Below are 15,252 nucleotides of genomic sequence, written 5' to 3'. Positions count from 1 at the left end.
ATCATGAAAGGACTGCATTCTGCCACTCTCTGGCTGATGCTGGGTGGGGGGAGAGGGGTCTTGCTTTCTGGAACTGGCTGTGTCATTATCCCCAACCTGCTGCTATGGGGTCCATCTGGATCCATTTTTATGACCAATAGAACCAACCATTGTGATCAAACTGGGGCAAATGAATTATCTCTAGTCTTTTTACACAAAACCAAGACCAAATGGTTTGTCTTAGGAGTGATGTACTGGTAGAAGGGCAGGATATTAGATCCAGTCTAGGCTCTTCATCTTGTAGGGCTGGCTGAGGTCAGACTCAGGGTGACCAAGTGAGAACCCTAGAATGTTCTTTTAGTACACTAATCTTTGTTTCAAACTTGACCTCACAGGGCTGTTAGTCCCATGAGTGCCCTGCAGAATCAGGTGCTGTGCAAGGAAGAGGCAGCTCTTCTTTGGGACTGTTAGGCTGAGTTAACACATGAGCATGTTTCCTTGGCCCTGGCTTTGCTGCAGATTAGCTGTGTGACCTCAGACAGAGACTATAGTTTCAGCTGCCAGCTCTGGGAAATAACCATGATTATCTGCATCGAGAACCTGAAAATACTCATGCCCTTCAACCCAAGCATCTAATGTCAGGGAAATTATGCTACAAAAGTAAGCCAAAACTATCTGGGCACCAATGTCTCATGCCTGTAATCTTAGCTACTCTGGGGGCTGAGATCTAATAGCGGTTCAAAGCCAACTCATGCAGGAAAGTAGGTGAGACTCTTATCTCCAATAAACTACTAAAGAAGCTGAAAATGGAGCTGTGGCTCAAGTGGTGTCCTTAACAAAAGAAGTTCAGGAACATCGCCTAGGCCCTGAGTCCCAAGACTAACAAAAATAAAAGGCCAAACTGCTCAAAAAGTGTTCATCACCCACATCATTTGGTCTTTATATATTATATCTAGGAAGATGTTTTGCGAAATAAACATGGGAAAATACTTCTGCTATATTGATCAAAGAGAAGGAGGGAAGGAAAAAGGGAAGAAAGGAAGGAAAAGATCTAACTCCTCAAATCACACTTAAAATCACAATTAGAGGGTGTTAGAATGTTCTCAAACTGTGTAAAAAAATAATAAAGTTTAAAAAAGAAGGAAATGGCCAAGTGTTGGTGGCTCATGCTTGTAATCTTAGCTAGTCAGCAGGCTGACATCTGAGGATAGTGGTTTGAAGCCAGACAGGGCAGCAAAGCCCATGAGACTCTCATCTCCAATTAACTACCGGAAAATTAAAAGTGGAGCTGTGGCTCAAAGTGGTAGAGGGCTAGCCTTGCATGAAAAACTCAAGGACAGTACCCAGGCCCTGAGGTAAGCCCCATGACCAACAAAAAGAAAAAAAGAAAGAAGCTAAATATCTCCAGGGTTGTTCAAGCAATGGGTTTATGGATTATATTTTCTTTTTTCACACCAAAATTTGTGTTTTGTCTATCTTGTATATGCATATATATTTATACACACTCACACATATACAAATACAAATATACACCTTCATAAATGTGTGTATGTATACATATATAATTTTATGCACATACTCACATACATACATACATACATACACATAAATGTGTATATGTATATGATTTGTGTGTGGGTGTGTGGGTGTCAGTCCAGGGCCTTGAACTCAGGATCTGGGCACTGTTCCTGAGCTTTTTGCTCAAAGCTAGCATTCTACCATTTGAGCCACAGTTCCACTTACAGCTTTTTTCTGGTTAATTGGAGATAATTGTTTCATGAACTTTCCTGCCTAGACTGGCTTTGAACAATAATCCTTGGATTTCAGCCTCCTGAGTAGCTAGGATTACAGGCATGAGCCACCAATGCCTGGGACATATATGATTTTTTTATATGATTTTTTAAGCAAAAAGAAAAACACCCTTAAGGCATGTCTGGAGAAAGATGGAGGAGTATGCCCCAGGACGGTGCCCTTGGAGAATTGTGGATGACTGTGGTGGGGCCTTTACAATGGGTACCTAAGTGGCGGCATCTTTCAAGCCATCAAAGCTTTTTGAAATGCTCCTGGGGGAGTGAACCACAGACTATGAGGGAGTTTGACAACTAATAAAACCAGGGCTCCCCAGTTGGGAGGTAGCTTTGCCATGATTGACTGTAGAATGGTTCAAGTCAGAGAAAAAGAAGATCCCTGGAACTACATCACTAGTGGTGCCTTCACAAGAGCCATCCTGGCCACCAGAAACAGACCAGTGACCATAGTTGGGTCAGCAGCAAGGGGAGGCATTCTCCTCGCTTTCATTGAAGGAGCTGGTATCTTGTTGACAAGATTTGCCTCTGCACAGTTTCCCAATGGTCCTCAGTTTGCTGAAGACCCCTCCTAGTTGCCTGTAAGCCAGTTGCTGTCCTTGCCTTTTTGGAGACTATCAACAATACGAAGAGCTTTTCTTTCCCAGGATTTCTTTGTTTTTTTTTTTTGGTCGGTCGTGGGGCTTGAACTCTGGGCTTGGGCGCTGTCCCTCAGCTCTTCAGCTCAAGGTGAGCGCTCTACCACTTGAGCTATAGCGCCACTTCCGGTTTTCTGGTGGTTTTATTGGAGATAGGAGTCTCACGGTCTCTCCTGCCCAGGCTGGCTTTGAACCGTGATACTCAGATCTCAGCCTCCTGAGTAGCTAGGATTACAGGCGTGAGCCACCAGCACCCAGCTCCCAGGATTTCTTTACCCGAATAAGCTGTAGTTCAAGAAGGATTTCAGATCAAGTTACATACAATCAGTTTTTACAACTATAGGTGGAACCACTGTGGCCAAAGAGGCCGTGAAGAGACATTGAGCACTATCTTCTATTTAGAGGAACATGGAAGGAGGATATACGACGCTGCCTTTATTTATACACACTTGGATTGCATTGTGATCAGAATGAATGTCTAATATCATTGAAAGAAAAGTGCTTAGAAGATGAAGGACCAAAGGGCAAATAACAGTAAGACATGATCATCAGTTGGGGCCGTCTCTACCTGGCTGATGAAACAATAAAAAGCTCCTGGAACTTACTCCTTCTTTTAATATTAAAAAAAAACCTTAAAAAAAACCTTCAAGCATAAAAAAACAGATTTTCAAACCACACCTGCCTTTTATGGTTCTACGCACTCTTCTATCATCTGTTATCAGATTAATTCTCACAGCAGTTCCCAAGTGGGTATTGGACTACAATTCAATTTACACACAGGATGGGAGGCAAAGGAGATGGAGGGGCCAGTCCCTGCTATCAATGTGCCTGTCTCTCAGTGTCACAGTGACACCACCAACCAATGATGGGTAGGGAAATGGTTGGACATCCTGAGAAGTGTATGTTGGTGGGATGCTAGTACCCATCAAGAGGTGGAGCAGGTGCCCCAGGCTCTCCTTTTCCTCCACTCAGGCAGAGAAAAAGGTTAAACATGGGCTGCATCTATGGAGAGGTCATCTGCTGCTTGCATGACTGGGCCTTGGGCTTTGTACAGTAAGACTTAGTCTTTGAGATCACATGTGGGTGCTAAGTGACGTCAATTGGGATGGGAAAGGTGGGAGGGGAGTTTGTAATGCCAGGAACCAGGTTGGGTACCACATTCCATGTCATGCCTCGCCGAGCAAACCTGGTTTAGAGCTACCAGCAACCTGCGCTAGTCCAGGTCACTTCTTTGCCAAGAGTTGTAGTGCCATGAGAAGCCCAAACTCCCTAAAGATCATTAGTATTTCCAGTTGCTCTAAGGGGCCTTCTAACTCCTTCCATTCCCTCTGGGAATCTCTGGAGTAGACAACAGGACTGGGGTTTTGAGTTAGGAGAGCTCAGAGCTAGAGAAGGGACAAGAGGACGGGGTATGAACACACAAGTGATAGACCCTTAGCCTCTCACCTGACTGGGGTGTCACTGTTTTGGAATACTTTTCTCTGATAGGAGTTATCTTCTCCTGAGACTCTTGTCAGAGAGTTCCCAGTGCACGCACAGTGACAGGGTCATTGGTGCCTCAAGAGAAGGTATCACCATGTGGGGACATCTCTGGTAAGAGGAGTGGAAGATACAGTTAGGATACCCTGAATTTGGCTTTTGCACACAGTCCACTGGGCTGGAGTGTGCATGAGGAGTGCGGTGCAGAAGAAGGGCTAAAAGCGATGAGGTGGTCAGGTGGCAAAAGGTGTTGAGGCTGCTCATGCTTCTGTTGCCTTTGCTTCTTCCCTCAGCCACACGAGGGTGGAAAAAAACGGGCGGTGAGAAGGTGAACACCAGGACAGAACATATGGCCAGAGGAGCTAGGGTAACTCAACTGGGTACCAGTGGCTAATGCTTTGTCTTCACTCACCAAGCCATGCCTCTTCTCCTCCAGGCCTGGCTCTGCAGGGCAGGAGACAGTGACACAAGTCAACCTAACTTGGGGAAGTTGTTTAAAATGCAGATTACAGGCCAGGGCTGGTGGCTCACACCTTTAATCTTGTTGGAAGCCAGTCAGGGCAGAAAAGTTCCTGAGACTCTTCTCTCAACGAATCCCCCCTCCCCCCAAAACCCAAAAATGAGAGCTGTGGCTCAAGTGGTAGAATACCAGCCTTGAGTGATAAAGCTAAGAGACAGAGCCAAGGCCCTGAGTTCAAGACTCAGTACTGGCACCCAGAATGCAGATTCTAGGGCTCTTCTGAGTTCTAGTTCAGTGGTAAGGCTTAGGTACCTGGTTTTGAACGTGTTGTCTAGATTATTTGGTTACCTAGGGTCAGCCTCTAGACCCCATTTGGGGACCTCTTGGCTAACGGTTAGCCTGCCTTACCCACAGAGATATTACTTACCCATGCTCCAGAATATGTCCAGGAGCAACAACATCTTATCGGTTTGAGAAGCCCAAACAAGATGTCTGCATTACTCATAGCAAACATGCCTCCCCTTTTTGTTCCAGTGGTTTCTGAGCCATCTCCTTGGCAGTGTCTTCAGAGTCCCACCTTCATTTTTGGGACAAAAATGCTTCTTACCATAAGCTTTCTGGAGCTCTTGTACGTAATAGTGTGGGAAGTCAATTCTTCAATTTCCTAAGACTGTTTTTCCTTATATTTTCTTTTTTTGGGGGGGGAGGGGTGCAAGGGGCCTGAACTCTGGGCCTGGGTGCTGTCCCTCAGCTCTTCAGCTCAAGGCTAGCACTCTACCACTTGAGCCACAGCGCCACTTCCAGCTTTTTTCTTTTTGCTTATGTGATGCTGAGGAATCGAACCCAGGGCCTCATGCATGCAAGGCAAGTGCTCTACCACTGAGCCACCTTCCCAGCCCCTAGAGTGTTGGCTTTGAGCAAAAAAGTAAAAGGACAGTGCCCAAGTCTCAATACTGGTACTTTTATGAAAGAAAAAAGTTTACTAAGTAAAATATAGGTTATTTGGAGGTAATACTACAGTCTGAAAACTCTGTCTTGATTTCTAGCCCACCATATGTTGCCTAAAGAAGCTTGTAAATATGTGAAAAACTTTCTCCTCTTTTGATAGTGTGTGATCTTCAGGGATGGTCTGATCCTTAGGCATGTCTCACAAATGTTTATTTTTATTCAGTCTGAGGTAGCAGGGAAAATGTGTTGTTTCTAGGAGAAAGTTGTTCTACTCTACTATTCAACTAAGCAGGAGTTACCTCCTCTGACTGGTTTGTGACCAGACCATGTGCTGTTCCTGGGAGCCCTCATTGTCACTGATATATGGGAAGCATAAGTGACTATATTTAAGGCTTCAGATGTTAGCAAAGGACTCTCAAATCACCTGAAAATGAGTGATGGATATGTTCCGTGGGCTGATGGTGCCAGCTAGTTGCAAGCCCATTAGGGTTTAATTAAAGACATTCTTTACTGACAGCCAAGCAGTAAGGTGCTTTTGGCTTTGTGGCCGCATTCTGAAGTCATGCTTTCCATTCTTGTGAGAGATCTCAGCATCTCCACTAAGAAAAAAAAAAAAACCCTGTGGTATGAGCCAGAACTGTTCCTAGAGAGACTCATTCCATAGATATGGGCCAGGCATCTTCCTTAAAAAAAAGTAATATATACATAATATATTATAATATATAATATATTATAACATTATATATATATATACACACCCAGTACTAGAGTTCCAACCTTAATACCAAATAAATAAATAAATTACCAAGAATGAAACCCAGAGGTATATTATGTGAATTATCTGCTAATATTTATGGTCACAATTTAAAATAGGTTTAATGAATTCTAACTTAATACTATTTTAAAAAATAGAAAAGAAGCATTGCATGTCAACATCATTGACATTTTAATTAAAAGTAACTTTCTTCAAATAAAGCACTTGCTGGGAAGAATAGTATTGTTTCATACCTTCACAAATCTCTTTAATGATTAACTTGACAGATTAAGCTGGTGTCTCATCGCTGCATCTACATTCAGTCTATTGGGTGATCGTGTTTTCATTGAAGTACATGAAGAAAATCTGCTCTTCCACAGGAAACGGGGAAAAACATTTTAATATCCTTCTTAGAATTAAGAGGGGTTTTTCTGGTTGGGGGGGCATTGTTGGGATTGACTCAGGGCCAACACAGGCACTCTGCCATGTAAACTCCATATCTTCAGCCTCTTTTTGCATTAGTTTTGAGGCAGAGTCTCACTTTATGCCCAGACTATTCTAGGCTTGCTGCCCTCCAACTTGTGCTTTCCTGTGTCACTGGGGTGAGTGACAGGGATGTGCCAATGCCCCAAGCCATTGTACTTCCCCTTTAGCTGGGATAACAGGTGCATACTACTATACTCAGCCATTGGTGGAAATAGAATTTTAGGAAATTTAATGCCCAGGCTGGCCTTGACCCCCTAAGCTCTGCCTCTCAAGTGGCTAGGATTATAAACTTGAGACACGATGCCCAGCTATAGACGTTCTTTTTGATAAGACACAAAATTCAAGAAGTGATTGCATCTTCCCTCCTTCCTTCCTTCCCTTTTTCTTTTCTTCTTTCCTTCCTTCATCCCTTTTCTTCCTTCCTTCTTTCTTTCCTTCCTTCCTTCCTTCCTTCCTCCCTCTCTTTCTTCCCCTCCTTTCTTCCCTCCCTCCCTCCTTAGTTCCCTCCCTCTTCCCTCCCTCCCTCCTTCTCTCCCTCCTATCACCTACTTTCTCTTGCAGTATTAGGGATTAAACAAGGGTTTTATGAAGGATAGGCAAGAACTCTTAGTCTTTTGAGACACAATCTCATATATATTATAAGTATGTCCTGCCATGTATGGCTCTAAAAATGGTAGTGTCTTCTTTTCTTTTCTTTTCTTTCTTTCTTTCTTTCTTTCTTTCTTTCTTTCTTTCTTTCTTTCTTTCTTTCCTTCCTTCCTTCCTTCCTTCTTTCTTTCTTTCTTTCTTTCTTTCTTTCTTTCTTTCTTTCTTTCTTTCTTTCTTTCTTTCTTTCTTTCTTTCTCTCTATCTCTCTCTCTCTTTCTTTCTTTCTTTTTTTTTTGCCAGTCCTGGGCGTTGTACTCTGGGCCTGGACTCTGTCTCTGAACTTCTTTTGCTCAAGGCTAGCACTCTACCACTTGAGCCACAGTAGAACTTCTGGCTTTTTCTGAGTAGTTTACTAGAAATAAGAGTCTTGCAACTTTCATGCCAGGGCTAGCTTCAAACCACAATCCACAGATAGCCTCCTGAGTAGTTAGGATTACAGGTATAAGCTACTGGCACCTAGCTTTAAAAATGACAGTTTTTTAAAAAGATAACTTGTAATGTGGAGTTCAATACCCAAGCAACAAACATTTTGTAGTTTTTTTTAATATTAAAGTCCATTCTTTTACTTTGTATTTTCATCCATGTATGATTGTCTAATATCATGGGTCTTGTACATTTTTGAAATGTTAATACATTTATTTATCTACTATCATCATTGGGAAAGCCATTAGGTACCAGGAAGCTGTCAAGCTCACAGAGGCAGACATAATTTTTCCCAAAATTCTCATACTCACTTGAAAATTCAGATTTTTATCCTTAGCAACAAATACTGTCTGTTGTTTTCCTTGAAGTAATGCTCTTAGAAGATTTATTTTCCAGAAAACATCTGTGAAAACCCAAGTATGAATAGCCAGGTCTGTTAGCTGTTTCTTAGAAGCAGAATTTTTTTTTTCTTCCTGAAAGAATAAAAAAGTGAATGGCTCAGCTTATTGCTTAAACAGGCACGCACATGCCTTCCCTTGAGAAGATCGCCATATTATGTGGCAAAAAGAATCACAAGTCTTCCCAGTTCATTCTGAATGTCCAAACAATGCATTTCTCAAGAGTAAAGATTTTAGCCGGGTGCTGGTGGCTCAAACCTGTAATCCTAGTTACTCAGGAGGCTGAGATCTGAGGATCGCAGTTCAAAGCTAGCCTGGGCAGGAAAGTTCGTGAGACTCTTATCTCCAATAAACCACTCAGAAACTGAGAGTGGCACTGTGGCTCAAGTGGTAAAGTGCTAGCCTTGACCTGAAGAGCTGAGGAACAGCGCCCAGGCCCAGAGTTCAAGCCCCAGGACCACCACCACCACCACCACCACCACCAACAACAATGACGAATGAAGATTTTAAAAGCTAGTAACTTTGTTTCATGAAGGGCAGCTGAAGAGAAATTGGCTTTTTAAAATATTCATCTCATGCCTGTAATCCTAGCTACTAAGGAGGCTGAGATATGGAAAAGAAAGCAAGGAAGGAAAGAAGAGAAAGAAGGAAATAAATTAATTTTGATTTGATGGAACCCATGATTCATCCTCCTCCTGATGACCCGAGGGATCTCTAGGATACTCAGAGAACTGCTGGACTAACTCAGAAACTTCCAATGGTTCCACAGTTCCTACAGGCAAAGGAATGCCAGAGGTGGCCTTTCAGGGACTCTGGTCTCCTCCGTATTCTTAGCAGGTGCTGTCTATGGAAATTGACTTCCAAGGAGGAGCTTGGGGGGGGGGGGGGCAGGGACCAGTGCTATGTATGGGGCATCACAGGGAGGTCCCTGCTGGGAAGGTTAGCATCAGCTGGCAGCAGTGCTGTGCTTTGCTTGTGACATCAGGGACAACCTCATTGTAACTGAGTGACTGAGCAAGATAGGCGTCCTCCGGGGGGGGGGGACTGCAAGTGAACGTGCCACAGGAAATGTGATTTGGGTTTGCAGATGAAGAGCTAATATGGGGAGAGGCACCGTAAATCAGTGAGATGGTGGAGCAAATCAGCTTTGAAGTTTTGTGCCGTCAGAGGCTTTGGAGGCCACAAGAGAAGGTAGAAATCCAAAGGCAGGAAGAAGAGGCGTGAAAAGGATTCCAGGAAAGTGGCAAAGTTCATGAGGCCATCAGACTGCCAGGCCGATGCCTGTCCTACCACACTTCTTCTCACTGCTCTTCACTGGAAGCTTCTGAAAACAACGCTGGCCACTCACTGTATCTTTGGTCTGGTGACAGTGTTCACCCAGGGCAGGTAGGGATCATTTCCAGATCACACAGTGTTAGGTTGAACATGGGGCCTTACCTCAATTTATAATTGGAAAGATGAATCCCTGAAAGGGCACGTGACTTGTGAAGAATGTATTCATCAACTTCGGAGCAATGGTAAAGTCAAGCTGGCTCATGGTCCAGGCTCCACCCACAGGCCTACATGCTTCCAGCTCAGTGCTTCTGTAGGACCGCAGGCCATGTGCAAATACCAGCAGTTGTAATTCCTAGAGGGCTGTGTTACATCTGTGACACATGTGACATGGATTTTCAGTTCTCTTGGCCAGTCTGGCATGGATTTCCCACTGACAAGGACAAAGCTCATTGACACAGTGGATGTGGCTTCACGATTTGAATCCAGTGGAAGTACTATTTATTATGTGATTTTTTTTTTCCCCAGAGACTGGGACTTGAACTTGGTATCTGGTGCTTTCACTCATTGGCTGGTGCTCCACCACCTGAACCATGCCTCCAGCCCCTCATTACATGATTTTTAAACCATGGATACCACTTCCTTTTTTCTGGGGCGCTATGGAATAGAAAATAGAATAATGGTTTTGAAGACAAAAGAGTGGGGTCTTAGTTCCCTTGATATTTAGCAGCTGGTTGACTTATAGTCCATCTATTTTGCCTCCTGAGCCTGATTTCTCATCTGGAAAATGAAATATATATATATATCACCTACCCTAGCCCAGTTCACATGGTTGTTGGTAAGCATGAGATGAGATAGTTCGTGTAAATGTGTCTTATATACTCGAAATGACTTTTAAGAAGGTTGGGGAGGGGCATCATACTCCTGGCTAATTGTCCATAGCCATTATATTAAATGACACTATTCTTTTACCCATCAGTATGGGATAGACCTTTCTGGAAGGCATTGGCTTCCTTAAGTAAAAATGCTAGAAATCTGAATATTTGGATAACAGGAGTTACTACTGACAGGAGGGCCTGGTGATGGATGGGGTGGTTACTGCCGTTTATAAGGGGTCTTTCATTTCAGCATTCAGGTGAGATGGGTGTGTCCTGGATATGATGTTTTCTGTGAGGCCTGGGGCAAAGCTCCACAATCCCTCACCACAGAACTCTTCTGCCACACAAAGCTGTCATTAGTTGACTGCTGTTCAAGTCCTGCCTAACAGAGTTGTTAGGGACACATGTCAGAGGCCTGTATGGAAGGAAACAGAGGGGCTGGCATTTGAGCCTTGGCCCTCAAACACTTGCAAAGAACATTCTGTGGTGTGTAATTAAGTGAGAGACTACAAAGCCAGGATGTTAAAGTTGAAATTCCACTCTTCTATGTTCTTCTCTAGACCTTTCTTTTCTTATGTCTAAATTGGGGACCATAACACTTGCCTTCCACAATTGTAACGAACTAGAGAGTCAAATGTATATAAAAGCAGCTAGGGCAGTACATAGCTCATATACCATCATTAGCTACAGTATTAGTATCAGTTACTATTGATTTCAGAATTCCTGCCTAGATCAGGGGCTGGTCCCTATATTCACCGTGGTTGAGCTGTGATTGGGGCAACAGACTTTTTACATGGACTTAACAGAAAAGAGAGGTAATATGGATTGTCCCCTACCTCCCACTCCTCTATGGTTCAGGGCCAAGGCTGCTGCTTCCTCACCCCACCCCACCCATAGGGATCAGTTTCTAAGTCCCATTTGGTAGGAGGGAGGGTCTTCAAGGAAGATCAGGGAGACAGGCAGGAAGTCCATTTGGCAGGTGTGCTCAGGAGGGCTAGCAGCCTTGAGTAAGCGCCAGCTTCCTGCTCCATACTTCTGGCCTTGCTAACTGTCTTACCCAATTCTGTCTCTATAAACACAAGAAGAAGCCTCCCCAAGAGCAGGATGCTAGGCCCAGGAAAGGCTTTCCTGGCTTCTCAGAAAGCACATGGGCGAGAATGTGGCAGATTACCTCATACAGTCTTCCTTGAAGACTTTCTTTCCCATTTCCTATCTTTTCCTCAGATCCTAGAGTCCTAGATGTGTAAGTGTAAACAACACACATGCCCCTCTTATATTTAACTGGCATGTAATAGTTGTACATAGTGATGGGGTACAGTGTGACATGTCAATATGCGTGTACAGTGTGTAGTCATTAGATGGGGGCAAATGCTTCTTCCACCTCCCACCTGTGCTGCTTTGATTCAGCTGTTTGAATGAATCATGCTTTACCTAAGCCTTTAGTAGGTAGTAAAATCCACTTCTTCCTTCAGATGACCTCAGAGTAGAGAATGAGGCTGGGAAAGGATCCAGTGCTGTGATGTTTAGGAAGGAGGGGAGATAAAACTGGAAAGTCTTCTAGACAGTATGATGTGGACCTGTGCTCTCATTTCCTACATGTCTCCAGGCTGAGAAGCAAAAAGAAAGGAAGATGTGCTCATCCGGGATTTATCACCCTTTCAAAAGGTACCACTGACTGGATTTAAGATGATGCAAGGAAGACTCTTGGAACTGAACATGTTTATTGCTTTCTGTTTTCATTAAAAATTGGGTAAGGAAATATTTCTCCACATGCTCTGCCTATATCAAATTCATTCTTAGGGAGGATCTAAAAACATTAATAGGACTCAATGGCAGTAGAGATGTAGTGATGACATTTGTCGGTTCCTGTAATATCTAATTTGATTATGGTTTAGAACTCATCACTGAAAGTTCAGCTTTGGCCTAAATTCTTAATCACAAAAAGAATTTGAACTCCCAAATATTGGCTGACCTAAGTGAAGCAATGGCTGAGTTAATGCAATATACAGGAAGAAAAATCATTGGCACATCTGTTACTGAAGTAAATTCTAAGGTGGGTTTGCTGAAGGCAAAAGGAAAGAAGGAAGGAAGGCAAGAAGGAAGGAAGGAAGGAAGGAAGGAGGGAGGGAGGGAGGAAGTGAGGGAAGGTAGGGAAAGGAAGAAGAGAAGAGGAAGGAAAAGAAGAGAGGAAGGAAAGAATCGAAGGGAGAAGGGTAGTTAGATGGAAGGAGAAGGCAGAAGGGAGAGGGAAGAAGATTCAAGTATTTTTTTAAGAATTCATTTTTAAGAGTTTTGACCTGTTGAACACTTTCTAATATTATCTAAAGGTAAGATTCTGGAAAATAAGAATAAAGAGGGCTTCATCTAGGCAAGTCCTCTTCAGGAAGCAACCGGTTAGAAATTTTTCTCCTGTCAGTGTTTTTCAGCCTAGTCTACTCACACCCTGATTCTAAGGTCCTTGCTCCAAGTTCTCAAAGAAAATTTCCAATTACGTTACTGGCTTTGGTTCTTATACTACACTCATCTACATCCTAAGGGGGTGGAGAATGGTAACAATAAACTGAGGACAAAGCTGTTCTTCTACAAAGTCATAAAGCTCACACTCTTGAAACCCACACAGTCGTCTTTTACTGGCATGATTTGAGCAAATGTGTGTGTGTGTGTGTGTGTGTGTGTGTGAATGAAAGTCTTGCCATTATTTCTGCACCACTGGACACACGTGAAAATATTTATTCTTGCAGAGATGCAGCAAGGGGTTGGGTCAGCACCAACTTGAATGCTCGTTTCTCTTTCACCTTGCTGAGAATGTTCTTTCAAGAGCTCTTTAACACAATAACCTTGTAGCAACAAACTGAAATATGGAGTAAGAGCTGAGGATGTTTAGTCTGGAGAAAGAGCAAAAGAGCTGTCCTCAGCCATCTGCAGGGCTACCCTAGGGAGGAGAGCAGATCTACTCTGTACATCCCAAGGAAGTAGAAGTGGGTTAGAGAGTAGGCGGGAATGGAAGGCAGTGTCCCATAGGCTCAGCTGTCCAGGGACAATGCTGTTAGCTCCTCATCAGTGGCTTGTTCCAGCCAACGCAGGAAGTTCACTTGGCAGGCATGCTCAGGAGGGCTAGCAGCCTTGGGGGAAAGCCAGTTTTTAGCTCTACACTTTCGGCCTTGCTGACTGTCTTACCAATTCTGTGTCTAAAACCCAAGAAGAAGCTTCCCCAAGAGAATGACACTGAGCCCAGGAAGGTCTTGCAGGGCTATGAAAGGAAGGGTCAGCCAGGGTCTTACCTAGGAAGGGAGATACCAATCCTGGTAGTTTCTCCAGCCTTGTGGCTTAGACAATGGCATCTGGGGAAAGTTAAAATGAAATCCATCCAACCATGTTATGCACTTGGCTGTACTTCCTTTCATTCTGTGTTGGTCATGTCTTCAAGGGAGAGGTGGGGTTAAGCTGTGGTGGGCAGGGATGAATCAGATCCAGCTTCCTAAAACCTACGGTCTGTTTGTGAGTAATGTGAAGAAGGCATTAAGGGGTGAGTGGAAAAGGCACATTGTGTGTGGGCTCATTAGGAATGCCTAGAGACCAGGGATCAGTGCAGGGGAATTGCTGTGTGAGATGTTTGTTGAGCAATGAGAGGGATTGCCGAGGGAGAGAAAAGAGTAGATGTGAATCTCTATTAAAATTCTCTGCCAAAAATATTTTCTCCCTTGGAATCAGTAGATAAATGATCAAGATAAGGTTGGATCTAGTAGCTTTGGTTTCTTTCAGCTATCCAGACTCACTTGTCACCTTAGAGGATACATGCGTTTGTAACTATTCAGAAAAGTAACTCATGAGCTGGGTGCCAGTGGCTCATGCTTATGATCCTATCTACTTGGGAGGCTGAGATCTGAGGATCATGGTCCAAAGCCAGAGTTACATGAGTAAGGTAATGAGTGCATTTGTTTTTAGCCTTTGTTTTTCCCCTACCATCACTTCCCTCCCCAGACAATTTATTGATAATAAAGTGATAATTCATAACAGACACTGTGCTGAAAAAGAGATATCTACTGTTATCTTCTTGGATCATCTTTTCTGTTCCATTACAGATTCTATGAAACTGGCCTTGCCCCAGCCCTTCCTATGTGGAAGTTCATAAAGGAATACAGTATCTTCTCAAAAGTGGACACCAGTGTGGTGGGGCTCAGATGCCTGCTGCAGAATCCTGGCAAGAGCTATTTGACTTGACTCATGTCTAAAGGTCTGAGAACCCCACCTAAGATACTTCAATATATAGAATAAACATCTATAAGTGGGATGCACTGGGAATATTTGGGTGGCATGAATGTTCCAAGACAGCCAGTGTTTAGTAGTCTGGCAGAATAGGAGTCTAAAATGATTGATGGATTCTGGACAGAAAAATGGAGCTCTTTGGCAGACTGTGGGAAACAATGGGATAGTGAAAACTTTCTTTCTAGGTCTTCAAGTGTGTGCTTCTCTGCCACAGGGCCTGGGGGCTTTGTGCTTTTCTTCCAGTCCGTTTATTCTGCATTACCTGCTTGCCAGGACTCTGCAAAAGACATCAGATGTTTACTGAACTGATGTCCACTTTTGAGGAAAAATCAGCTTGCTTTGTGAGCTTCTAAATGAGAAAGGTTTGGGATTTGGGGAACAGACCAGCTTCATGAATGATAGAAGATGTTCTAGCTTTTGCTGAATTCCTCACAAGTAGATGTGAGTGAGTAGTCAGAGCCACTAATCTTGGTTCTTATCGTTGCAGAAGGAAAGTTTGTTGTGAAAGCTTCTGTAAAGCCTCAGCCAGCTCTGTGGATGTCCATCCCCCCAGTGTTGACCCTGCTTAGTGGCAAATAGATTTCCAGCCAGCAGTAGGATTCAGATGAGAGTTACAGGAGACACAAGTGGCCTCTGTACCTTCACCAGGGCTTTGGAGATAGAAGGATTGTCCAGTAAATGTCACATCTAACTGTACTTCCAGGTGCAGCCTCACCTGAGCCATAAAGTACAGAGTCAGAAGAATCATTTTGGGCACAATCCTTGCTGAGGAGTCCTGGGCTCATGGGTTGAAGGCCTCCTCCCCCTACATGGATACC

At 43.7% G+C, this 15,252-nt stretch overlaps 1 pseudogene; it reads left to right on the top strand.

The window, feature by feature from the left end:
* Nucleotides 1-1,902: 1,902 nt before the first annotated feature.
* Nucleotides 1,903-3,479, top strand: LOC122099788 (annotated as a pseudogene).
* The last annotated feature ends 11,773 nt before the right edge of the window (nucleotides 3,480-15,252 follow it).

This window comes from Dipodomys spectabilis, unplaced genomic scaffold (assembly GCF_019054845.1).
Source record: "Dipodomys spectabilis isolate Male_0828 unplaced genomic scaffold, ASM1905484v1 ptg000017l, whole genome shotgun sequence".
Taxonomy (NCBI): Eukaryota; Metazoa; Chordata; class Mammalia; order Rodentia; family Heteromyidae; genus Dipodomys; species Dipodomys spectabilis.
Note: the sequence above shows the minus strand (reverse complement) of the source record. Positions and strands in the feature narration are given on the sequence as shown.